This window comes from Scyliorhinus canicula, chromosome 11, assembly GCF_902713615.1.
Source record: "Scyliorhinus canicula chromosome 11, sScyCan1.1, whole genome shotgun sequence".
NCBI lineage: Eukaryota > Metazoa > Chordata > Chondrichthyes > Carcharhiniformes > Scyliorhinidae > Scyliorhinus > Scyliorhinus canicula.
In genome coordinates this window covers 76,017,813-76,044,699 of record NC_052156.1, presented here as the reverse complement: position 1 = coordinate 76,044,699, position 26,887 = coordinate 76,017,813, and positions in this window count along the sequence as shown.

The window sequence follows — 26,887 nt, the reverse complement described above, 5'->3', positions numbered from 1 at the left end:
TCCTTACCTGAGAAAGGACGTACTGGCGCTAGAGGGTGTGCAGCGGAGATTCACTAGGTTAATCCCAGAGCTGAACGGGTTGGATTATGAGGCGAGGTTGAGTAGACTGGGACTGTACTCGTTGGAATTTAGAAGGATGAGGGGGGATCTTATAGAAACATATAAAATTATGAAGGGAATAGATAGGATAGATGTGGGCAGGTTGTTTCCACTGGCGGGTGAAAGCAGAACTAGGGGGCATAGCCTCAAAATAAGGGGAAGTAGATTTAGGACTGAGTTTAGGAGGAACTTCTTCACCCAAAGGGTTGTGAATCTATGGAATTCCTTGCCCAGTGAAGCAGTTGAGGCTCCTTCATTAAATGTTTTTAAGATAAAGGTAGATCGTTTTTTGAAGAATAAAGGGATTAAGGGTTATGGTGTTCAGGCCAGAAAGTGGAGCTGAGTCCACAAAAGATCAGCCATGATTTCATTGAATGGCGGAGCAGGCTCGATGGGCCATATGGCCTACTCCTGCTCCTAGTTCTTATGTTCTTATGAACCAGACTGGTTTGCCTGAGAATCTTGCAGCTCTCACCATCATCTTCTGCCACCTGCCCAGGCATTGCCTGATTTACTGAGCTCAATTTACCATTGGGAATTTGAACTGGCTAACTCATATAGCACCACCAGGCTACTGCAGTTATAATCCTGGGCTGTAGATGGTAAGATTAATTAAAAAAGGGAGACTCATTAATGGATCAAGCAGGCAGGTTGTTTCTCTCGTGACGTGCCCGAATGCTTTTGAGCATTGACAGCCAGTGTTTGCTGTCCATTCAGCTCCTGAAGTGTTGCCCAGCTTGAGAGTATGTATACTATGCAGCCATAGCATGGAGTTAACATAGATGCAGGAACAGAAATGGGACAAGGCAGCATGACAGGATCCTTTCTTAAAAATTCCCATTCATCACCATTTTGAAATGGGCACCAAGCTGTTCAATTAATCTTCATGCCTGTTTGGATGGCTCCCTAATTTTAATATTAAATCTGGTGCACAGTTTTATTCAGTGTTCCTTGGTATCATTGGTGTAACCTGCTGACATTGGACCATGCTTGACCACATGGGCATATTATTGCCACAAGAATAGCAGTTGCTACTTGATGTGCCAAAGTGCCTTCTCTGGGAAAGTATAAGGCAGCAAAACATTTATCCAACTGACAACATTCGTAAAAGATTCACCTTCGTATGGAACAGGATCACATTGCTCTTGATTGCCTCACAGTGGACTTGTTCGAGCGACAGCAATTACTGTTCATCAGACAAATGTGTCAGCCATTTTTCCACAGCAAGTTCCCGCAAATGGCAAGAAGATACAATCAGTTTTTCATGAAGAGCGATATTGCGCAGTACATTGCGAGAAGTTTCTTCTTTACTTTCCAAAGGGTGCTGTGGAATCTGTAACATCCATCACCTTTAACAGAGTGATGGGTTTGACTGACAGCTTAACAACTCCTGTACAACATCTCCAACACTCCCCTGCACTACCTACTTTTATTCCACTGGAGTTTCAGCGTAATTACTCACTCATTTGAGGAATAGCCAGTTTAACAGGCCGGTGCTATCATTGCCAATGACATGCGGATTTGTAATTATGGATCATTAATTTTGCCTACTAAATTAAGACTCCCTGGTATGTTCCACTCAGGTATTACACTAATTGAAAATATTTGTCATGTTTCAATTGGACGTCAAGCTAAATCAGCAATTCTCTTTCCCTGTGGGACTGTCACTGGCTACACATTGTCCGCAATGATTGAGGCGGGACCTCTTCAGTGAAAGAGAATTGAAGAGTTTGGCTACTGGGGTTGAGTGATGCTGGAAGAGCTGGCAATTGTTAACAACTAATTTCCTCAGTCTTGGCTGACATTGTGCACTGATGAATGCCCAATCAGCAAGTTGTCACCTTTAACTTTTGAAATTAGTTGAAATTGGTGAGTTGCAAAAATTGACACAGAAAAATGTCACCTCGAAGAGCACTCATTCCATGTGCTTGAACACTGAATCCTGGGGCGGGATTCTCCGTTTCAGAAACTAGGCTGGGATTCTCCATCAGCCGACACTGAAATTGTGGAATGCGATTGGGTGGAGAATCGGTGGCAGGTTGTGCAGACTGACACCAACCCAATTGGTGACTCGACCCCAGCCCCCACCCTCCACCCCACCAACCCCACAATCCATCCATCAGCCTCAACCCCACCAACACTCTCCCACATCCCAACAAAGAGCAAAGCCCGCAGTAGCCCCTTCAAGAGGGCGCAGAATGGGGGCTGCAGAGCCCACCGCTGGTAAGGTTAGTGCCAATTGATGGTATCACTGGTAGCAGGGATGTACGCTAGGTTCAGAGCCCCACACAATGGCAGGCACCGACAAGGCCAGGGTGTGGAGTGCAGAGTGTCAGGGGATTGGCCGGGATGGGGCAAAGGGGGGAGGGGGGCAGAGGGGCAGGGGGGTGGAGGGGTCATGAGGTTGCAGGGTCTGCAGTGCAGACCAGGGACAGTGTGTAGCCCGGGGGTATGCACCATGCGAACATGTCTGAATTTTACCCCCTTCAGACAATGGACTTTGGAATTCAACCATGAATGGTGGCCTTCATCCTAGTGCCGCAGCCCTGGGGATGCACTGAGACTGTATGAGCTGGAGCTGCCTGAGGGGGATGCAGCAGCAGAGCCTGCCCCAGAGCGACAGGAGACAGCCCATGAGAATGGAGAAATGACCGCCCAACAGGCTGTGGAGGAGGAAGTGGGAAGGAGGTGCCACATGAGGCCTCGTGTGTACCGGCAGCGCCTGTCATTCGAGGAGCTGGCGGACCGGGCATGCCGTCGATGACTCTGGCTGAGTAGGGGGACAGTGCAACATATTTGCCAGATCATGGCGCACCTGGCACCACGGGGGTATGGGAGAGGACACCTACTCCTGGTGGCCGTTAAAGTGACGGTCGCCCTGAACCTTTAGGCCACGGCCCAAGTGGGGTCCTGTCCAGGATCTCACAAACCTTGGTGCACAGGTGCATCCGCGCCGTAACGGAAGTCCTATATGCCAGGTCGGCTCAATACATCAAATTCAATGTGGTCCGAGCCCACCCACCATGATGCCCGGGCAGCGGGGTTCCCTGTTATCGCCGAGATACCCCAGGTTCAGGGGGTTATCGACGGGATGCATGTCATCCGACATGCACAGGCCCATGGCAGGCCAATCTTCACAAATTGAAAGGGGTTCCACCGAGCCTGAGCACAGGTGCCAGAGTCTATGTGTGCCGTGGGCCCAACCGCCAGGACCTGACAGCAGTGCAGGAAGAAGCTGCACGACTTCCTCAGGGTGGCCAGAGTGAGTAGGCAGTACCTTGCTCCTGGCACCAACCCCTGTCCCATACACACATAAATCCACCATCTGGACGGCAACCGAACTTCACCAGCTGGCAGTGTGCACGCACCCCACCCTGGATCACATGCTAGCACACATACCGCCGACCATGGCCGCCGGGTGCCCCGTTCACAAAGGCCAGAGCTGCCCACCCCCGGTGCTGCCCTTGTCCAACTGTCTAACACTGTGCGCCATCTGGCCCCGCAGGCTCCCGCCAGAAGAAGGTGGTACCCAACTGCAGAGAGAGAGAGAAGACTGGAGGGGACCGCCAAACCTGCGTCACCTCGCCGTCACGGAGCAGCGGGCACTGAACCTGATCGGTGAGCCCGGAGAGACGCCAGTCACTGAGGTGGGGGTTGAAAACATGCAAGCGAGTCCCCACAGAGTTGCCATATCCCTATGACACGCATAGCAAAACCCCCACCACCCCCATACCACCGCATTCAAACACCAGCCCATGACACACCGGAGCACCAGTCCGGGGACGACAGCGAATTTTCATCACAGTTCTCTCCACCATTCTAGAGACACTCACCTCGGTTGGGCACGTTAGTGAAGAGGCACCTGGGACACCATCTGGTGTGCACCACACACGTGCAATGGTACATCGGGTGGAGGTAGAAACCTCTGAGGGTCAGGCGGTCAGAGGGCGGCCCAGCCTCAGGGACTAGCTGTCATCCAGATGGGTTTTGGGCTTCTGGAAAGGGTGGTCCCATCGATAATGGAGACACAGACACATAGCTGGGACTACATGAGGGGCAGTCAGCAACCATCCACAGCCTGCAGGTGCAGTTGGAGGAGTCCAACCACAAGCAGGGGCAAGAGGCGATGCCAAAAATCTATGCCACCCAGGCCAACATCCACTGTGGAGGCCTTGGGTTTGAAGGTATCGGCCATGGGTCAGGATATCCAAGACCTGGGGCACTCTGTGCTGACAGTGGCCAAAGCCCAGAACAGGGCTGCCTTGTCACGAGCAGTTAAGTACCAGGGTCACCTGGACATTGCAGCGACTCTCCGGTGTTTGAGGCCCAGCCACAAAGGGTCATGGCTGCGGGCATTGAGAGCATTGGCCTGGTGCTGGATGGCCTGAGCTTGTCCTAGAGGGAGGTGGCACAGTCCCTGAGTGATGTAGCACAGTCCCAGAGGGATGTTGCCCAGTCCCTGAGTAATTTAGCACAGTCCCAGAGGGATGTGGCCCAGTCCCTGAGTGATGTAGCACAGTCCCAGATGGAGATGATCCAGTCCCTGTGCTCCATGGCCACAAGAATGGAGACATTGTTCAAGATGAGAGCAGGTATCCAGGTCTGAGAACGCCAGGTGGCGGGGATTCCCAGGAGTTTGCTATGGTCGCACCCCTATCCCAAGGAATAGCCCAGGCACCATTGGACATCCCGAAGGAGGAGGAGGTGATTGGGACTGTGCCAGATTACCATAGTAATTTGGATTCCGCCCGTCCTAATCCTGGTGCATTCGGTGGGTAATGGACAGAACAGGCTGTCACCAGGCCACCAGCAACACCCAAGCAACTGCCTGGCCCATCCAGGACCGGTTGCTCCAGAGGACGGCCGCCATAGGAAACCCAGCTCCCGGGGGGGGGAATCACAGCAGGCCGCCTCCTCCCCTGATGTACCACCTTAGACTTGGTGTTAGGGGCCTTAGGGCCAGAAAAGTAGACATCGGGTAAGTTGATATGGGTGCAGGACATGGAATAGCCTTAGGGGCTATGGCACAAACCGTTTTCGAGATGTTCATCTGTTTCGAATGTTGTATTCAAAATAAACAGCTGTGCACCAAAGCTCCAAACTGCTTTGGTGCTCTTTTGGAAGGGTGTGAGGGGTGGGCTGAGTTGGGATGGCTGCAGTGGGGTGCTGAGAAACAGGGGAGGGGCAAGGGAGTGATGGGTGGACGTTGGAGGTGGGCACGGGCTGGTCCCCAAGGTAGGACACCGCACATCGCCCCTGTACCCCTCCCCTCTCCCTCCCTCTCAACACCAACTCCCCCCTCGCACCCCATCCACACCTCTGCCACCCCAAAGGTGTGATGGGACTGTGTGAGGGAATGGCCAACTCGCATGCAGGGATCACCCAAGTGGATGTGGACAGTGCTACCGTGGGCATGAGTCAGACATTGTCAAACAACGTGAAGCACCAGACCCACGCAGAGTGGGTCGCATTCATCCTCCATCCCGTGGATTAAACCCGCTGTTACTGCCAACCCAGGGTCCTCACCCCATAGTGAGGCAGGTAGGAATCACAGAGGGGGTTGTATGGGGTGGGGTGGATGGGAGATGGTGCAGGGAGGATGGTCAAAGAAGGGGGTGGTTGTCCGGGTGGGGAGGAGGGGGCGGGGTGGTTGTGGGGGGGATGGGATGTTTGTGCAGTCAGCCAGCCCTCCTAGTTCGTGGACCTGGAGGCTATTAGGCTCACACGCCGCCCCTGACACACACATCATGCTGCATCCGGTGCCTGCCTTGGCTCCATGCCCTGCGCATTCTAGCCCTCCTCTGCATCATCCTCGTCAGATGAGGACTAGCGTTCATCCATCTCCTCCAGCATGTCACACCTCTGCTGTACAATGTTGTGGAGGACACATTTGTGGGAGACTCTACCAGCGCTATACTGGAGGGCCCAACCAGAGCAGACCAGGCACCTGAACCACATCTTAAGGATGCCGATGCGATGCTTAATCGCACCTCTGGTCGGGGCATGGGTTTCATTATGGTGGTCTCTGCATCATGTCTGTTGCCTCCAGATAGGTGTCATCAGCCACGACCACAGTGGGTGACCCCTGTCGCCCAGGAGTCAACCGCTCACCTGGTTGCGCCTCAAAGGTGATGGGAACCACTCAGTGCGCCAGGATGAAGGTGTTGTGCACACTGCCCGGGTATCGGGCACAGCCATGTATGAAGTGGATCTTATGGTCATACACCAGCTGCACATTCATCGAGTGGAACTCCTTTTGGTTTGTGAAGTGCTCATAGGGGGACATACACCCTGTTGATAACTCCCTGGAACTGGGGCACCCCAGCAATAGCAGAAAACCCACTGCCCGGGCAACCTAGTTGGTTCAGTCCACATTGAATTTGATATATTGTGCCGAGCGGGCATACAGGGCACCTGTGCACCGAGGTCTGTGAAATCCCAGATAGGTCCGCACTTGGCGCATGGAAGGACCCTGTGGCATAAATGTACAGGGTACCCAACCAGGTCCAGCGGGCTACATGCTGGCCCCATTCCTCACTGTGCCCCCCCCCCCCCCTTCACCCATCCCCATCCCCCGGTCATTCCCCTGCCACTCTGCCCTCTGCACCCCTGGCTCCGTCGGTGTCCGGCACCGCAGGGGCATCTGTCCCCAGCACGCATCTATCCCGGCAGGGGTACCAGTGGCTGGCGCTACCCAAGCCATGGTAGGCGGCCTCCATCTGGCGCCCTCCTGTTTGGGCTACTATGGGCTACCCTTGGCTGGGCCGCGTGATGCCTCGCAGACGGGTGGAACCCGGTTGGCGGGGGGGAGAGGGGTGTTGAGTGGAGGGGGTTGGAGTCCGGGGCTGGTGGGGTGGGGCACCCATACGGCCAGTGTCACTGGTGGGCGGTCAGTGGGATATGCAGCAAGATGGCTGCCTTCCTGGTCACCCCAATGCCACGGCTCACCCCCTAGTCGATCTCCTCCCTGAAGGCCCATGTGCCCTACCTCCTCGCTCTCCCTCAGCTGCCACAGTGCCTGTTCCCCCGAAATTTAAAACTACAACTGAAATTCGGCATCAGTAATTCCTCACGGCAGAGGCAGAGCATCGCAGGAGCTCCGGATAATACCGGCTCGGGCCTGTTAATGATATGCCAATGCCGTTTACTGCACATGCAGAGTAGAATGCATTGATACTGCTGTCGAGGCACCGGAGCATGCCCACGATTCTCGGCTGACGTATAATTCTCCGCCCAATCACGTTTCCCGATACCGGTGTCAGCCGGCGGAGATTCCCACCCCTGATTTTTATCTCTAGTTTTGCTGTGAGTCTTGCACATTATAGGCCTACTTGCAACTAACTCAGCAGAACAAGAAGCAGTATACTCGCTCTTTCATCGGAGGCAATAGTCACAGCCGATGCGACGGGGGATAAATACTTTTCAACACGGAAGGACAGGTGGATAAAGAATGAAAATCCCTTTTATAGACAGCTTGTCACTTTAATCAATAACGAATTGAATCACTCTGACCACATATTTCCACGTCTTGCTGCACAGACGAGTACAGAATGAACATGCTTTCCACTGTTGGACAAGCCAGCCAATTACCGTCCCATCGGTCTACTTTTGATCACCAGTCAAGTAATAGAAGGTGTCATTGACAGTGCTATCAAGAGCCACCTACACAGTCATGACGTGCTCACTGATGCTCAGTTTGGATTCTACCAGAAGCACTCAGTGCCTGACCTTGGCCCAAAACATGGGCACTAGAGCTGAATTCATGAGGGAAGATGAGAGTGATTGACATTTTACTGGCATTTTACGGCGTTTTACTAAGTGTACCTTCCAGGAGCCCAAGCAAAATTGACATCAATGGAAATGAGGGACAAAACTTTCCGCTGATTAGAGTCATACCTGGCACAAAGGAGATTGGTTCTGGTTGTTGGAGGTCAATCATCTTATTTCCAACACATCACTGCAGTTCTTCAGCATGGTGTCTTAGGTTCGACCATCTTCGTTTGCTTCATAAATGATCTTCCCTCCACCATAAACTCAGAAGTGGGGATGTTTCCTGATGATGGCACAATGTTCAGGACCATTTGTGACTCCTCAGAAACTGAGAAAGTCCATGTCCATCGGCAGCAAGACCTTGACAATATCCAGACTTCAGCTGATAAGTGGCAAGTAACATTCAGGCCACACAAGTATCAGGCAATGACCATCTCCAACAAGAGAGGATCTTTTGACATTCACCTTTTGACATTCTAAAGCATTGCCATCACTGAAGCTCCCACTCTCAACATCCTGGGGTTACCATTGGCCAGAAACTGAACTGGATTAGCCATTTAAATACTGTGGCTACCAGAGCAGGTCAGGGGCTGGGGATTTTGTGGCTGTTAACTCACCTCCAGACTCCCCAGTGTCTGCCCACCATCTACAAGGTGCAAGTCAGGTGTGCTCTCCACCTGCCTGGTGAGTGCAACATTCAAGAAGTCGACACCATCCACGACAATTAGTCTGATTGAATGTCACCCCATCCGCCACCTCCACCATTCACTCCCTCCACCACTGACGCACAGTGACAGCAGTGTACACCATCTACTGCACTGCAGAAACTCGTCAAGGTTCCTTTGACAGCACCTTCCAGACCCATGATCTCAAGCAAGTAAAATTCAGGGCAGTAGATGCATGGGAATACCACCAGCTATAGGTTCCTCTCCAATCCCGCACCATTCTGACTGGAACTATATCGCCATTCCTTCACTGTCCCTGGGTCAATTTTCTGGCACTCCCTAACAGCATTATTGGTGTCCTGACAACACATAGACTGCAGTGATTCATCTCAAGTACAAGTACAGGTGAGCAATAAATGCTGGCCTAGCTAGCAATGCCCATATCCTGTAAGATAATATATTAAGAAAACATAGGCTGCACTGCTGTGCAGTAAAAGCATGTTATTATCAAACCAATGGCTGTAAACTATCAAAGTGTTGTGTTACAGTGGCTATTATGTTCTTGACATATGGACTGTAATGAGAGTACTGTATGGACTGGAATCCGAACATAGTGTGGACTGTAATGACAGTACTGTATGCACAGTAATCAGAGTGCAACATGGACTGCAATCAGAGTACTGTGCAGATTATCATTAGAGTACAGAATGGACTGTAATCAGAGCACTGTGCAGACTGTAATTGAAGTACAGCATAGGCTGTAATCAGTGTACAGCATGGACTGTAATCAGTGTAGTGTGCAATCTTTAATTAGAGTACAGAATGAACTGTAATCAGAATACTATATTGGCTGTAATCAAAGTGCAGCATGGGCTGTAATCAGAGTACTGTATTTCTGTAATTAGAGTTCAGCGTAGTCTGTATTCAGAGTACTGTATGGACTGCAATCAGAACACGCTGTGAACTGTAATGAGAGATCCGTATGGGCTTTCATCAGAACACATTATGGGCTGTAATCAGAGTACTGCATGGACTGTAATCTCATTCCTTTCTGCACTGTAAGCAGAATACAGAATGAAATGTAATCAGAAATGTAAGCATGAATTATTATCAGATATAGTCTCAACTGTAATACATGCTGTCTGGTTTATAATCACAGTCCTAAAATTAGAGTATTGGATAGGCTGTGATGGTAGTACTGTGTGAGATACATGTCCAAATATTTTTTGTCCTGTTGTCTAAACAAATACGATTGATGTAATTTGATGTGTTCATGAAGAGTTACTCAATTTGTAGCCAAATTTCATTATGTAAATATCGCACTGCATTCAGTTTGAAACTGAAGGATTACATGATAAGCTTCCAGTGTGATGTCAATGATCTGATATAATAAGAGCTCCAGAATCCATTAGCAATCAGAATCAGTCCCGTCAGGCTGTATCAAGCTGCCTGGATGATGGTCTTCTTCCGCAGATGCAAGGAAATTGAGCCAACTAGCACCATTGTTTATCCATTGACTTTGGTCTTGTTCTTATTAAATCCAATGTTAACATACAAACATACGAATCAGGAGCAGAGTTGGCATTTGCCCCCTTGAGCATGCTCCACCATTTAATAAGATCATGGCTCAATCATTTGTGTTTCGAATTTCATATTCCAATCGACCTCCAAAAACCTTTGATCCCCTTGCCTGCCAAGAATCTATCTACCTCCGCCTTAAAACTATTCAATGACTCTACCTCCACCATCTTCTGAGGCAAAGAGTTCCAGAGTCATACAACCCTCTGCGGCAACAAAAGTTCTCCTTATTTCTATGCTAAAAGGGTGACCCCTAATGTTAAAACAGTGCCCCTTTGTTTTGGACTGACCCACAAGAGGAATCATTCTTTCCACGTCCACCTTGTCAAAACCGTTCAGGACTTTATTCACTTTAATAAAGTCTGGTGTATATCGGTTGCTCTTACTCTACGGCAAGTATATCTTTCATTAGGTGGGGTGACTAAAATCTGGAAAATACTCCAGATCTTCCAAGGCTTTATACAACTGCAGCAAGACATTTTTACTCCTTGTAGCCATCTAAGATGGCCACTTGCAAAGGTCCATGGGAATTATGACCAACCCAGGACTCAGACAGAATACAGAGCCTCTGTATATCTGAAACACAGGTCACCAGGCCTGATCGAAACCTCCGCTCATTTGCATTTTAATGGCCCGTTTTCCCAGGACAATAGAACTCCAATCAAGCAACCGGTACAGCCACAGACTGATCAGCGGCCACCCTCCTTACTCAGATAGCCCAACTGCCAAGGTCAATGACCGCTAAGGACCCACCCAGCTACCAAGGCACCCACCCCTTTATTGGCCGAAATCGAAGACAGTGATCAGAGCCTGTTGAACTATGGGTCCAAGGGTAAGGACCACCCCAAAGAGCGCGAAATCCCAGAGGGATAAAAGAGAGCACAGCCATGTGTTCTGTCTCTCTTGGATCCGGCCTATGCCAACCTAATAGCAGCAGGAACAGCCAGCTATGTTCAAAACCAATGATCACTACCTGACGCATGAGCCCAGAAGAGACAGAGCCACTTTCTTCGAACCAGCCAAGTGAAATCCAGATAAAGGCCTTATCCATTTACACAGTGCCAGTCGCCCTGAAGTTAAGTATAGGTTATTGTAGCTTATAGGTGTAGCTTAACTCGTAGTAGATATTGTTGAGATAACTCTTGTGTATGTAAATAAACCATCTTTTGAACTAACTAACTGGTTGTGTGGTCATTTGATCGATATTAGGGAAGGCTTGTGGTTCACCAACATTATTAATAGAGCTACATCCTAAACTCAAATCCCTTTGTGATTAGGCCAACATACCAATCTTTGTGTCATCAGAAAATTTATCTGTCATGCCTTTGCTCCCGTCATCTCAGTCATTGACATAAATGGTGAAAAGTTAACCCCTTAGCACAGACCGATGTGAAACGCCACTCATTCCATCATGCCAATCACAAAAATACTCTCAAGAGTATCTCTCAAGGGCAGCACGGTAGCATGGTGGTTAGCATAAATGCTTCACAGCTCCAGGGTCCCAGGTTCGATTCCCGGCTGGGTCACTGTCTGTGTGGAGTCTGCACGTCCTCCCCGTGTGTGCGTGGGTTTTCTCTGGGTGTTCCGGTTTCCTCCCACAGTCCAAAGATGTGCGGGTTAGGTGGATTGGCCATGCTAAATTGCCCGTAGTGTCCTAATAGTAAGGTTAAGGGGGGGGAGTTGTTGGGTTACGGGTATAGGGTGGATATGTGGGTTTGAGTAGGGTGATCATTGCTCGGCACAACATCGAGGGCCGAAGGGCCTGTTCTGTGCTGTACTGTTCTATGTTCTATGTTCTAAGACTGGATTCTCCATTTCAGCAACTAAGTGTTGACACCAACGGAGCATGTGTGGTCTTTTCAGACCAAACTTTCTGCATGAAACCCTCACCGATTCTGGGACTAGTGAGGGGTTAGCACCGGCGCCGGGTAAAACTCCCGGTTCCCACACCGAAAATGGCCAGAGAATGGCCTGGTCCCTGGCCACTCAGGCGCATGGCTGACGACTGCAGTGGTCGTGCCTTTATGTCGACCTGACCCACCATCTGTGACCCCACAGCACACCTCCTGGCCATCCCCTGGCCACCCCTCACCGGTCCCCCCAGCCTCGCAGAAGCCCCCCGCCAGTGGCACGGAGCCCAGCCAAGTGTGGCGGGTTCCCACATGGCTGAGACCACACCTGTCATGCACCATCGGGAACTTGGCCAATCAATGGCGGGGCATCATGGGAGGGCCTGCCGATGCCCTGCCAACACCGTTGCAATGGCATGCGGTATGCAACGCGATGATGCCATTTCCGAGGGGGGAGAGCATGGCTCACCGGTGCCAAAATGCAGTCGGCCCCGATTTGGGCGTTGGAGTCGATTCTCCGCCCGATCACCGATTACGATATCAGTGTCAGGCAGCAGAGAATCCTGCCCTCTGTTTTCTGCCAGCCAGTCAATCTTCTATCCACACTAATACATTACCCCCTACACCATGAGTTTTTATTTTCTGCAATAAATTTTGACGTAGCGTCTTGTCAATTGCCCCCTAGAAATCCAGGTACAGTACATCTACAGGTTCCCCTTTATCTGTAGCACATGGCCTCCTTCAAAAAGAAACATATGTTTATATGGTCTGACAACAATGAACTAACTGTACAGAACTCAACTTTTTATGTGGTACATCAATCTATCAGAGACATATCAAAAATCACACTGCTAGACATCCTGTTTCTGGAATCTGCATACATCTCCATTCCATTAAGGGATCTGGGGTGGGACTCCAACTCTGCGCCGGTCAGAGAATTGCCCGGGGGGGGGGGGCAATGTACCACATAAAAATCACGCGACGCCGGTCTGACGCCGCTCTGCCAATTCTCCGGCGGCGCCGGTTGGAGGCCACTCCACGGGGCCCACCCCGGCGATTCTCCGTGCACGACGATCCGAGTGCCCACCGTGTTTGGCCGTGTCCCAACGGCGTGGGTTAAGTGTGGTCCTACCCGGCGAGACCTTGGCATTCATGCTGCGGGGGACTGCTTGGTGGGGGGGAGGTGGGATCCGTCTCTGGGGGGGGGCCTCCACAGTGGCCATGTTGCCCAGGGACTGGCGCGGAGAAGGCAACCCACGTGCATGCGCGAACTCACGCAGGCCATGGCGCACATGCGTGAACTCACACCTGCCGTGGCGTGTATGCACGAACTTGCACTGGCCGGGCTCACGCCTGTATCGGCAGCTGAAGCTGCATGAAGCACTCCAGTGCCGTGCTGGCTCCCTGTGCGGTGCAGGATTGCTGATCTTAGGGGCCAGATAACGCCGTCGTAAAATGCTCCGGAATTTACGACGGCGTCAACACTTAGCGCCAGGATTGGAGAATCCCACTAGTGGTATCCTTTTGACCCCATTGTTTGTCAGCATTTCATGCAGCCTTGTTGGAGTCCAGTTTCCCTCCCCTCAGTCCTCCCCCTGGCTTTAATTGTTCGTCATCCTCATCCACCTCCTTTACCCTCTGCCTGTCATCATGTTGCCTCACCCATTCATCCCTGCCCTTATACAGTAACTCCGCAATGCCCCTCTTGTGTTTACCCTCCTCTCCCCCTTGCCCTTGCACAGCCCTTCTCCCACATTGCCCCCCCCCCCCCCTCCATTAGCTTGTTCCCCCACCTTTACCTCACACCTCACCCCTGGTTGAACTTTGGTCCATTGAAGTGGAGACAGCATGAGTTCCGCAGAACAGGGCTGTACATAGAGACTAGCTCGGCACTGAGCTGGAAGGCATGAACTGGTCTGTCGCATCGGAGTGGCATTAAATACACAGGAGCGGCACAGCACTATGGCAAATAGTCTATATATGTTGAACTCACCTCGAACTGTCTTGCGAACTGAGGTCTGCCTTGAGCAAGGCACTTTTTTTCGAACGGGTTTGAGGCCAACTAATTTCCTGCTGAAAGATTGAAAAGCATGAGGAGATTCTGGTGAGTAGCTGTTTTCACATGCGTTCATGAGATGCAAATGAATGCAAATGGAGTTCACACCACAGACAGTGGGAAAACCAAAACACCATTAAACTGTCATTTAGGGAACTGCTCAGCCGGCATATATCCGATTTTTCAACTCTTGCTGGATTCTCCATTCCCACCCATTACTAAGCATGCTGCAGAATGGGAGTATTCCGTCCATAGTTTCAGAATAAACCATATCAGTTTCAAACTTAATGTAAAACTCCTGCGATATTATGGTCACTCTTTTCTAATGGCTCCTTTGCAGCAAGGTTATTAATTAGGCCTTTGTCATTAGATAATACTAATTCTAAAATAGTCCAATCCTTAGTTGGTTCATCAACACACTGCTCCAGAAAGCATCTTGTACACACCCAGAAACAGCACGAGTACTAATTGGGTTTATCCAGTCAGTATGTAAATTAAGTCGCCCACTATTACTGCGTCACCCATGTTACACGTAGTTCTAATCTCCTGAATTATACAGTGCCTAACATGACCGTTACAATTTGGGGGCCTGCAAAAAACTCCCACCAATGTTTGCTGTCCTTTGCTGCTTCCACCCAAACAGAATATACACCTAAGATCCTTGCGCACTAATGTACTGATCCCACATATCTTTTAATCGTGCTACCTTCTCCCCACCCCCACCTCTTCCACCCCTCACTCTACCCTCTGCCCATCCTTCCTAAATGATGAATATCCCTGGATATTCCATTCCCAGTCCTGGTCACCCTGTAAGCATGTCTTTGTAAAGGCAAATAAATCATACTCACTGAGCTCTCACTGAGTCTTCAATTCATCTACCTTGTTGAACAAAATAGTCTCATAACACCAGGTTAACCTGGTGTGGTGAGACTTCTTACCAAGCCCGCCTCAGTCCAGCACCGGCATGTTCCCATCATTGTTGGACAAAGAAAGCTGCAATTATACAGTGTAACGTGACACAAAGTGATCATAAAGCAATTTACATTTAACAAGTTAGTTTGAAGGGTAGTGACTGTTGGCGTATAGGTAAATCCAACACTTTCTGCATGATTGCACCGACCCAAGCTTTAAATTGGCATTTTGACAAGCCAAAGCTAATTCCTAGTATTATCAGATTGGATTATAAATGTAGAAGCTGGGAGTTTCCATCGTTAGAAGGAAATATCTGATTGAACATTACAGAGAGATTTGCATGAATTTAACCCAGAGCTATACTTCAGGGTATTTCAGGATAGAGAACAAAGAGACACGGTTTAGACTGGTGAAAGTGAATCCTTGTAGGGGTAATGAAATGAATGGATTGTCAAGAGGAGATGTTACGCGTAGCTTCAAGATAAATTAAGTTTGACTTTATTCTGGATGGATGCGTTCAGCTGGGTTAAGCAGCCTCTCTCAGCTGTAACCTTTTCCAAAATGCAAATAGTTGTCCTTCAGATGAGAACTGCAATGAGACAAACATTAACATTCCAAGGAATGTGAAGAGCGAGATACCTCTTTTATCACAGCGGGGAGGATATTCCACCCATTGTTGGCCGTGAGATCTTCTGGCCCTGAGACACAAACTCCTGCCGTGAGCTTCCCGGCAGTGTGGGGTGGATTCAATGGGAAATCCCATTTATAGCGGCGGGAGCAGAAGATCCAATCACCGGCCAATGGTGGACTGTCTCCCGCCACCGGGAAACGGGCCGCGGGGTGTGAGGGGGGTGCGAGGGGGGCGGGGGCGGGGGGGTAAGGAAAATCCATCACTCATGTTTCAGTCTTTGTCTCAGAGCAGAGTTCCTTTCTACCTCTCACAATACCTCAAATTTAAATCTCCCCATTCCATTTCCTTTAAAGTCACACATTTTACAAAGAATATCAGAAAATCAAAGGAGGATTAACAAAACCTTCAAGGCCTTCTACCAAGAGCTGTACACCTCAGAGCCCCCAACGGGGAAGGCTGGGATAAACCGGTTTCTTGACGGACTGGACATACCAGTTGTGGGAGAGGGCAGAAAACGGGATCTGGAAGCACCACTAGCACTGGGAGAGATCATGGACAGCATTAGCTCCATGCAGGCGGGGAAGGCGCCGGGACCGGACGGATTCCCGGCGGACTTCTACAAAAAATTTGCGACAGCGCTGGCCCCGCACCTGCGGGAGATGTTCACAGACTCGCTAGCTAGGGGCACATTGCCACCCACGTTAGCACAGGCCTCAATCTCGCTGATACCTAAGAAAGACAAAGACCCAACGGAATGTGGGTCATACAGACCCATATCTCTGCTGAATGCAGACGCCAAAATACTGGCCAAAATCCTAGCCAAGAGGCTAGAAGACTGTGTACCTGAGGTGGTCACAGAGGACCAGACGGGCTTTGTCAAAGGTAGACAGCTTACCGCGAACATCAGGCGCCTGCTGAACGTGATAATGACCCCCTCCGGGGAGAGAACACAAGAGGTGATCGTCTCCCTGGACGCAGAAAAGGCCTTCGACAGAGTCGAGTGGAAATACCTCATAGAGGTACTGGAGCGGTTCGGGCTTGGAACAGGGTTCACCGCTTGGGTAAAGCTCCTGTACAACGCTCCCATGGCGAGTGTACAGACCAACAATACCAACTCCCAATACTTCCAGCTGCACAGGGGCACCAGACAAGGATGCCCACTGTCCCCGCTGCTGTTCGCACTAGCAATTGAACCGCTAGCAATCGCGCTCAGGGCAGCAAAAAATTGGAGGGGGATCCGAAGGGGAGGTAGAGAGCACAGAGTCTCACTCTATGCGGATGATCTGCTCCTCTATATCTCGGACCCACAAAGCAGCATGGACGGAATCATCGCGCTCCTGAAAGAGTTTGGAGCCTTCTCGGGCTACAAACTCAACATGAGCAAAAGTGAGATCTTCCCAGTACACCCGCAAGGGGGGGGGGGGGGGGGGGGGCAGCACTAAAGGGGCTGCCGTTCAATCAAGCCCGACATAAATTCCGCTACCTGGGGATCCAAATAGCCCATGACTGGAAAGGGATCCACAAATGGAACCTCACCAGCCTGACGGAGGAAGTTAAAAAGGACCTGCAAAGATGGAACACACTCCCGCTCTCCCTCGCGGGGAGAGTTCAGACGATCAAAATGAACGTACTGCCCAGGTTCCTCTTCCTGTTTAGATCCATTCCGATCTACATCCCCAAGGCCTTTTTCAAAGCGCTGGACAAACTCATCATGGCGTTCGTATGGGGGGGTAAAAATGCTAGGATCCCAAAGAAGGTCTTACAAAAAACAAAAACCAGGGGAGGGCTAGCCCTCCCGAATCTACAATTCTACCACTGGGCAGCAACAGCCGAGCGAGTAAGGGGATGGATCCAGGAGCCAGAGGCTGAGTGGGTGCGTGCGGAGGAGGCCTCCTGCATGGGAACCTCCCTCCGGGCCCTCGCCACGGCAGCACTCCCATCCCCACCCAAAAAACACTCCAGCAGCCCAGTGGTGACAGCCACCCTCCAATCCTGGAACCAACTGCGGCAGCAACTTGGCCTGACCAAAATGTCGAACAGGGCTCCCATCTGCAACAACCATAGGTTCACACCAGCACTGACTGACGCCACCTTCAAAAGGTGGAGGCAGGACGGGGGGACACTGACAGTCAGGGACCTATACACGGACGACAGGATTGCAACACTGGACGAACTGACAGAGAAGTTTCAGCTAGCTGGGGGGAACGAGCTACAGTACCTGCAGCTCAAAAACTTCCTACGAAAGGAGACAAGGACGTACCCACAACCGCCACGACAGACACTACTGGAAGACCTACTGGACGCAAGTATCCTAGAGAAAGGGAACTGTAGTGACATGTATGACCGACTGGTAGATAGGGACGACACCGTACTGGACGCAACAAGAAGGAAATGGGAGGACGACCTGGGGATGGAGATAGGGTGGGGACTCTGGAGCGAAGCACTGCATAGGGTCAACTCCACCTCCACGTGCGCAAGGCTCAGCCTGACGCAACTAAAAGTGGTACATAGAGCCCACTTAACAAGAACCCGTATGAGTAGGTTCTTCCCGGAGGTGGAAGACAGATGTGAACGGTGCCAAAGAGGCCCGGCCAACCACGCCCACATGTTCTGGTCTTGCCCCAGACTCGTGGAGTACTGGACAGCCTTCTTCGAGGGTATGTCCAAAGTGGTGGGAGTGAGGGTGGAGCCATGCCCGATAGTGGCGGTCTTCGGGGTTTCAGAACAGCCAGATCTATTCCTGGGGAGGAGGGCGGACGCCCTTGCCTTTGCCTCCCTGATCGCCCGCCGTAGAATCCTGTTTGGCTGGCGGTCAGCAGCACCGCCCAGAGCTGCGGACTGGCTGTCCGACCTCTCGGAATCTCTCCAAATGGAGAAAATCAAATTTGCCATCCGAGGGTCGGACGACGGCTTCCACAGAACGTGGGAGCCATTCATGCAACTGTTCCGGGACCTATTTGTGGCCAATGTACAAGAGGAAGAATAGTCGGGGGAAGGTAGCGGGAGGGGGGGGGGGGGGGCTACAGGTTCGGTACGGGGGTTCGATGGCTAGCTAAGGCCCAAAACCAAACTAAATAAACATGTTGAGGGGGGGGGGGGGGGGGGGGGGGGCGGGCGCAGTTACTACTACGAAGATGCTTACCTGTAAATATGTATGTTAATTTTTGCGTGTTTGTTTGTTGTTTTTTTTTTGTTCTTTTTCTCTCCTAACAATTTGTAATTTGTTCAACATAAAATATGAAAACTGAATAAAAACATTTATAAAAAAAAGAAAATCAAAGGATATTTTACTGGATCATTGTAAATCACAAAACAGTAATGATTCCTGTTCATATTTCATATAAATAGTTCTTAATCGGTTGCCCCCATTAAAGTTGCAGTGACAGTGCTACTTAATTTGCGTCTAAATGCACATGTAAAATGACAGCAGAAGTTGAAAGTCAGATCCATAATCTGTCTCCCAAGTGCACGCAACAACATCAAACATGTGTGAGACTATCTGAACTTTTCAAGGTTGCAGTATTACTCTAGCCTGGTGTGAAGCTGCATTTTATATGTGGAGAGGAGTCGTTGAACCTGCAGGCTTTATACAGTGATCTATTTGCATGCTCCCAGAAAATGGGTGACAGTGGAAAATGAGTTGCTCATTGCCCTGAGAAGGTGGGAGTAAATGTTCTCCATGACTTTTCATTCTAACATTTTAAGAAAGTTGATACTTCGACCTGGGCTGTCGTGATGTTAAGATTAGCTACCTAGGAGCAAGTCTACAGTATAAAGGGAATGCCACACGGTCAGAGGTGCCATCTTCCGAGTAAGGTGTCAAACCAACGCCCCATGTGCTCCCTCAGCTGGGTATACAAGACCCTTTGGAACACTTTTGGAAAAGAGCAGGTAAGTTCTTTGTATCCGAACTAATGTTTATACCCTCAATCAACATCAATAAAACCAGCTATCTTCTTATTTGTCTCATTGCTGTCTGTGGGATCATGCTGTGTGAAAACTGACTGATGCATTTCCCTACAATGCAATTGTTGGGTGAAAATATTCACAAATAGACCATAACGTGAGCAAAGGAAGCAATTTATTGTCGCAGAGCTCTGGGAGATAGGTTCCGGATCCCTCGGTCCTGCCGACACACTATCTCAATGAGCTGTGGCTTAAACTGGCTTAATATGCACTTTCAAAAGCAGACTTAGTTGCATTATTATTTACATACAGCCAATCAATTCTCTTAGTATCTCAGCTCATTCCATATATAATTGTCAATTCTTGTTCTCTTAGTATCACAGTTCATTCCATATATAGTTATCAATTTTTTACACAGCATAATACATTCGTCCAATCAATATGTTGCGCGCGTGATTATATCAGATCATAAGGTTATGGGTCGCCAGTCATAAGGTCATGAGTTGCCAGTCCTGGATGTGGTCGCAGCTATTTTGGCAGCTTAGAATAACAGCACCTGCAGCCCGTGGAACACTGGTCATCGTTGACCCATTGTTTTTGGAGGGTACATCAGATAGAGTCACTCTTAATCCAAAGTTCACTGTCTCAGCAGAAAAACACCATTTAGCAACTTAAAAGCAATCATTAATTCATATCCCAGCAGAAAGTTTACACCAACACAATCAACATTTCAAAAGTACTTCAAACAAATTGACGTATCTAAGACTGTGAAGCGAGCTCCACGTCATTCTCCTTTCTTTAAATATCAATACAAGTGCATGTGTACTTAGCTCTACATAGAACTTACATAGAATTTACAGTGCAGAAGGAGGCCATTCGGCTCACCGAGTCTGCACCAGCTCTTGGAAAGAGCACCCTACCCAAGGTTAACACCTCCACCCTATCCCCATAACCCAGCAACCCCACCCAACACTAAGGGCAATTTTGGACACTAAGGGCAATTTATCATGGCCAATCCACCTAACACGCACATCTTTGGACTGTGGGAGGAAACCGGAGCACCCGGAGGAAACCCACGCACACACGGGGATGATGTGCAGACTCCGAACAGACAGTGACCCAAGCCGGAATCAAACCTGGGACCCTGGAGCTGTGAAGCATTTGTGCTATCCACAATGCTACCATGCTGCCCAATCTATTATTGGTAAGCTCAGTGAAAGGTTCATGCTGTAGTAGAAGTTGAGTATGATAAATAGGCATCACTTATAAATGGACATAAAAGTCTCAGAGTAGTGGACATAGTACACCAAGATTAAAAATAGGGTTTACTCATCATAATAAGGAAAATAAAACAAGTGTACAAAGTGAACTGTTTATTTTCACTGCAATAATATATTTGTGATTATGTGGGACTGGCTTGAATAGAATGTGCACAGCATGAACATCCCCAGTATCACATTGGTTAATGTCTTCAAATGAAATCAATTCGAATTTTTATTTTAATATAATCCTAGTTAAATTGAATGTCTCACTATCATCCTGAAAATTTTTTATTAAGAGTTTTGATACAAGTGCACCAACTAATCCACAGACGAAATTCTAGTGACTGAAGTGAAGTTATTGTGATGAAAATGGCACATGGCTTTTAGGTTGTTTTTCATCCCCGAGGCATTTTGAAAGTGCTGTGTTTTAAATTGATTTCCTGATAAAAAGAGCCTTAGAGGGTCCATTGCACAGTGTGATACCTTACACGGCAATCTACTTATGGTGTCAAATGGCATCATTAGCGGATGTTGAGAAGTCAAGTGGTTTGTTCTTACCGTGGCAGTCAGCTGTATCAGGGCAAATTATTGGGCTGCTTTTAGAATATTAGTCCCTTTACCTTACCATGAGAATACACAATGCAGAAGTGGGCAGCAAGTCTTTCTCAAATATCAAATGGCTGCTTTGACAGTTTGTCAAATGGGCAGACAGTCTTTTCCTTCATTGCCATTATACTGTATACCTTGTATTTTCCAAGGTAGCTGGTAAACTGAGACACTCTGCAAGCCCCTCTCTACCGAGAAATCCGAATCCACTACCTCAGCTGCCTGAGCTCACACGGCAACACTTTGATGTTCCATGGCAGATACTCACCTGGACAGCGTTTTGGGTTCCCATTGCAGCACATTGTCACTTGATCGCAGCTGCTATGGCTGCATTGGAAACTACAACCTCACCCATCAGGTGCTACATGGAACTGGCCAGCCCACCATACCACAATTAAGAGGATAGGTTACAGGCTCTGCATCAAACCAAGGCCCAAGTTAGAGGCGGATGCATCTAAATGCAACCACCCCCTCCCCCCCAGCCCCAGCCATGACCTGTAAACTTAAGGGCTGGCTGTCCAATGCAGCAAACGTTTGCTTTGTTAGCCCATCGGCCTTCCACTGAAGCTTGACTGTGTGAAGTCCTCATCTGACTCCTCTGCAGCAGAACTAGTGTCCAACTTTGCCCACCTCGCAGTGGCCGCTGTCAATTAGTATCTGGTTTATGCAACTGAAGATCAGTGTACGACCCTAACCTCGAGGTTACATGTGCTGCCGGTCACTGAACTGGTGCTTGCAACAGTGATTGTGACTGACGCAGTGCCTTTTCCTCACTCTACCCCCTTCCCCCCTTATACAGGGGAGAGAGGAGAGGTAGATCTCTCTCGTGCAGTAATAAGACGAGAAGGAATAGAGTGCAGTGTATCTGGCCATTCTGGGAGAATGTTTATGATCAAACCATATGGAACTTGTGAGTGAGGGTAAGTAACGGGGATCTGGAACAGTTACGGCTTTGGAAGGAAGCTGGAATCATCACATCCCGATCTCTGCCTTTGGCCATGGTATCTGCCACTCCCCCTCAAATCACCACCAGCACTGCCACCTCCAGGTGAGTGACCTGGTGAATCATGTGCCTCCCCCACCTCCCAGCCTCCTCTCCAGGGTCAGGTCCTGCTACTCACTTGTCTTGGAAGAGAAAGGCTGGTGATTTTGAATGAATGTAATGGCAGGTGTGTTTGTGCTGGTATGGCTGTGTACTGTTTCCATGCAATCACATGGTTGAAAAACTGTGAAACTGTGAAATGCGTCTGAAATAACTGAGGAGTGCCTCTGAAGGGTGAAATAGTCTGGGGTGTGCGGCAGATACAGATAGTTTTGAGATTATGATATTAGTGTGGGGTCAATTATTGAGTGGTGTATTTGCGAGATGGGATCTTACCTCGATCCTTCATCGCTACTTGTCAAATTGTTTTTGGCACTAGAGCCATGTCCTGGGGGCAGATCTTGTGACCATGATCTCCTCAACCAATCTCCTGCCACATCCGCTGCATTAGCCATTTACAATGGCATCCTTCCACCCTGCAGGTACAGGACATCCCGCCTCATTTGGAGCTCCAGTGCTGCCTTTGAGGGATTGTGAGACCTCTTCCTTGGTCCTTGAGCCATCCTGATTTGTCTGTCAGCCAGTGTACCACATCTTCAGAGCAATGTTTCATGTACTATGCCATAAAAATCGTTCCCAATAGGGATGGCACAGCAACGCAGTGGTTAGCACTGCTGCCTCGCGACGCCCAGGACCCGGGTTCGATCCCGGTCCCAGGTCACTGTCCATGGGGAGTTTGGACATTGCCCCCGTGTCTGCGTGGGTCTCACCCCCACAATCCAAAAATGTGCAGTGTAGGTGGATTGACCATACTAAATTGCCCCTTCATTGAAATTCTTTTTAAAAATTGCTCCCAATCAGGGCTTGAGCGCTAAACTTGCAGGTGGCTGTTGTGGTGGCTCAAAGCAATACTAGGTAGACTGCCCACTTATAAAGGTAACATATGTACGGGCATTACATTCTCCCCCTGTCTGCGTGGGTTTCCTCCGGGTGCTCCGCTTTCCTCTCACAGTCGAAAGATGTGCTGTTTGGGTGGATTGGCCATGCTAAATTGCCCTTAGTGTCCAAAAAAAAAAGGTTAGGTGGGCTAACTGGGTTACGGGTGTGGGCTTAGGTGGGGTGCTATTTCCAAGGGCTGGTGCAGACTCAATGGACCGAATAGCCTCCTTATGCACTGTAAATTCTATAAAGGCATCGAGGCCGTGATATAGGTGTTAGCACTCTGGCTCCTGGGTTCACTCTGACCAGAACCCCGCTCCCCTGGACCCACACTGATCGCATTGGTCGGGTTTGTGTGCTCCTGTACAATACGCCCCCGAGTCAGTCATGTGGACCATGAGCCACGTCCCTTGAAGGGGCCCTGCTAGCACAACCCTCCTCCCTGAAGCCCCTAAATTACCATATGCAAACAGGCTGTATACAAATATTTTTACAATGCAAGACTGAGGAATACAAAGGGCAGAGAGTCCAAACAGTTCATTAGAGTGTTTCCTGAGTCCTGTTTTAATCGATCCGCCAACTTGGAGGTAACGGCATTATCACTCTTAGCAGAATATTCCTGGGGGTCAACTGACCCCACAGGATTAAACCCTTCTGCAGCTTGTTCTTGGATCAATGCTGGGGCCTCTTTGAGACTTCCTCTTTGATCTGGAGCTGCTACAGAGTACTGGTGCTGGCTCCAACTGTTCCAATTTGGGGTTGTGTTTCCCATGGCTTCTTACATGGTCGAAGCCTTACTGTCTTTTTTTTTCTTTTTTTTATAAATTTAGAGTATCCAATTCATTTTTTTCTAATTAAGGGGCAATTTAGCGTGACCAATCCATCTAGCCTGCACATCTTTGGGTTGTGGGGGCGAAACCTACGCAAACACGGGGACAATGTGCAAACTCCACACAGACAGTGACCCAGAGCCAGGATCGAACCTGGGACCTCAGCGCCGTGAGGGCTAACCCATTGCGCCACCGTGCTGCCCTAAGCCTTACTGTCTTGCCACCCAAGTCCACTACATATGAAACTGGTCCTGACCTGGACACAATCTGGTCTGGTAACCATAGCTGGCCTGAGGCAAAGTTTCTGACAAGGAATGGGTGTCCTATTGGGAAGACCTGTCCCCTTTTTGTGAAGTATGTTGATTCCTTTGGGAGGCCTCCCATACCTTCACCCTCCCTGCCAAATTTGGGAAGAGAAAGACTAACCTAGTCCTTAACATATGGCCCAACAATTGTTCTGCTGGTGTGGTGCCCCTAGTAGTGTGGGGGGGGGGGGGGGGGGGGGGGGGGGGGGGTCGTATTGTCGGATAAAAGAAAGTTAACCCACCTAAGACATAGTGGGTGACTGGACTGCTTATTCATAGCTGCTTTGAACGTTTGTACAGCTCTCTCCACTAACATGTTTGAGGCATTGAAAATAACCAAATTGACTGCTGTCTCACTCAAGTCCTAAGACTGAACACCACTGCGAAGATATAAAAATGTTTTTTCACCCACAACTGTGGCCGGCACCCCCAGTGTCGACCTCCATTTTCAGTGGTCTTCCATTTTCTGTGAGGACTATCTCAATTGGGGCTGCTTTGCTCACTCTCACCACATTCAATCTGTATGTTTCAGACTTCTCATCTGAATTTTTCTCCACCTTGTTCACTAGCACAGTGATTTGCTGCAATTCTTATTGAATTGGCGTGTTCTAGCAAGCACAGAAATGTGCCTGGATATGGCCCTTTCTGTAGCACTAAATACAAATAAACTCTCTGCAGTGGCACGGTTTTGGTGGGTGATCTCCCCACGCCGAAAACAGTCATCCTGACTCCTGGGCTGATGGCCCAATTTATTTCCTGGCCACTGACTATGATCTTGGTCCTGGGATCATGGCTAAGCTTCCTCTCTGCCTGCGGCCTGGCTTGCATGCCTTGCAGCCGTATCCCCCACAATTGGTTCACCTCTCCCTTGTGCACATTTTGAAGCTCTGACGCGCCACTCGCAGTGCACTCAGTCGCCTGGGCAATCTCAATCATCTTGTCTATGGTAATCTTCATTCCAGCCAGAAGCTTCTTTTGCACACTCGTGTTGTTGATACTGCATACTAAACAATCACAGAGCATGTCTCCCAGTACTACACCAAACTCATAGTGCTTGGCCATTGGCCTGATTCTGGCACGAAAGCAGAGTCAGTCCCTCATGAGTCCCTGACAACTTAATTCAACTTGTATTACTGTAGTATGATTGCAGCGACTCAACGACTACCGTCCGGTGGCCCTAACATCTACCATTATAAAGTGCTTCGAGAACTTGGTGATGAGACACATCGACTCCATACTCCCAGAATGCCTTGATCCACTGCAATTCGCATACCGCCACAACAGGTCCACAGCAGACTCCATGTTCCTGGCCGACACTCATCCCGGGAGCATCTCGACAACAAGGATTCCTACATTAGACTCCTATTCATTGACCACAGCTCCACCTTCAGCACCATAATCCCAGCCAAGCTCATATCAAAACATCGGACTTGGCTCCTCCCTCTGCAACTAGAGCCTCGACTTTATGATCCATAGACCAAAATCAGTAAGGATAAAGAACAACACCTCCTCCACGATAGTCCTCAACACCAGGAAGTTACAAGGCTGAGTACTTAGCCTCCTACTATACTCCCTATACACACACGACTATCTGGAAAAATCTGGCTCCAACTCCACCTATAAGTTTGCTGATGACACAACCGTAGTGGGTCGGATCTTGAACAATGATGAGTCAGAGTGCAGGAGGGAGATAGTGAACCTAGCGGCATGGTGTATTGACAACAATCTCTTCTTCAACATCAGCAAAACTGAAGAACTGGTCATTGACTTCAGGAAGCGAAGTATTGTACACACCCCTGTCTGCATCAACGGGACCGAGCTGCAGATGACAGCTTCAAATTCCTATCTGTCCTGGTCCACCTACATTGACACTACAACCAAGAAAGCACAACAGGAAACTAAGGAAATTCGGCATGTCCACCAGGACTCTTACCAATTTTTACAGCTGCGCCATCGAGCTATAGAAAGCATCCTATCTGGCTGAATCACAGCCTGGTATGGCAACTGCTCGACCCAAGACCGCAAGAAACTATAAAGAGTCCTGGACACAGCCCAGTCCATCACACAAATCCGCCTCCCATCCATTGACTCTGTCTACACCTCCCGTTGCCTTGGGACAGCGGGCAGCATAATTAAAGACCCTTCCCACCTGGGTTATTCTCTCTTCCAACCTCTTCCATCGGGCAGGAGATACAAAAGTCTAAGAACATGCACTAACAGGTTCAAAAACAGCTTCTTCCCCATTGTTACTAGAGTCCTAAATGACCCTCATGGACTGAACTGGGGCTGGATTCTTCACCAGCGGGATGCTCTGTTTTGCCGGCAGCCTGGAGGTTTCCTGATGGCGTGGGGCTGCCCCACAATGGGAAACCCCATTGACCAATCGATGTAGCGGAGCATCTCGCCAATGTGCTGAAACAGAAATGTGGCGGGGCG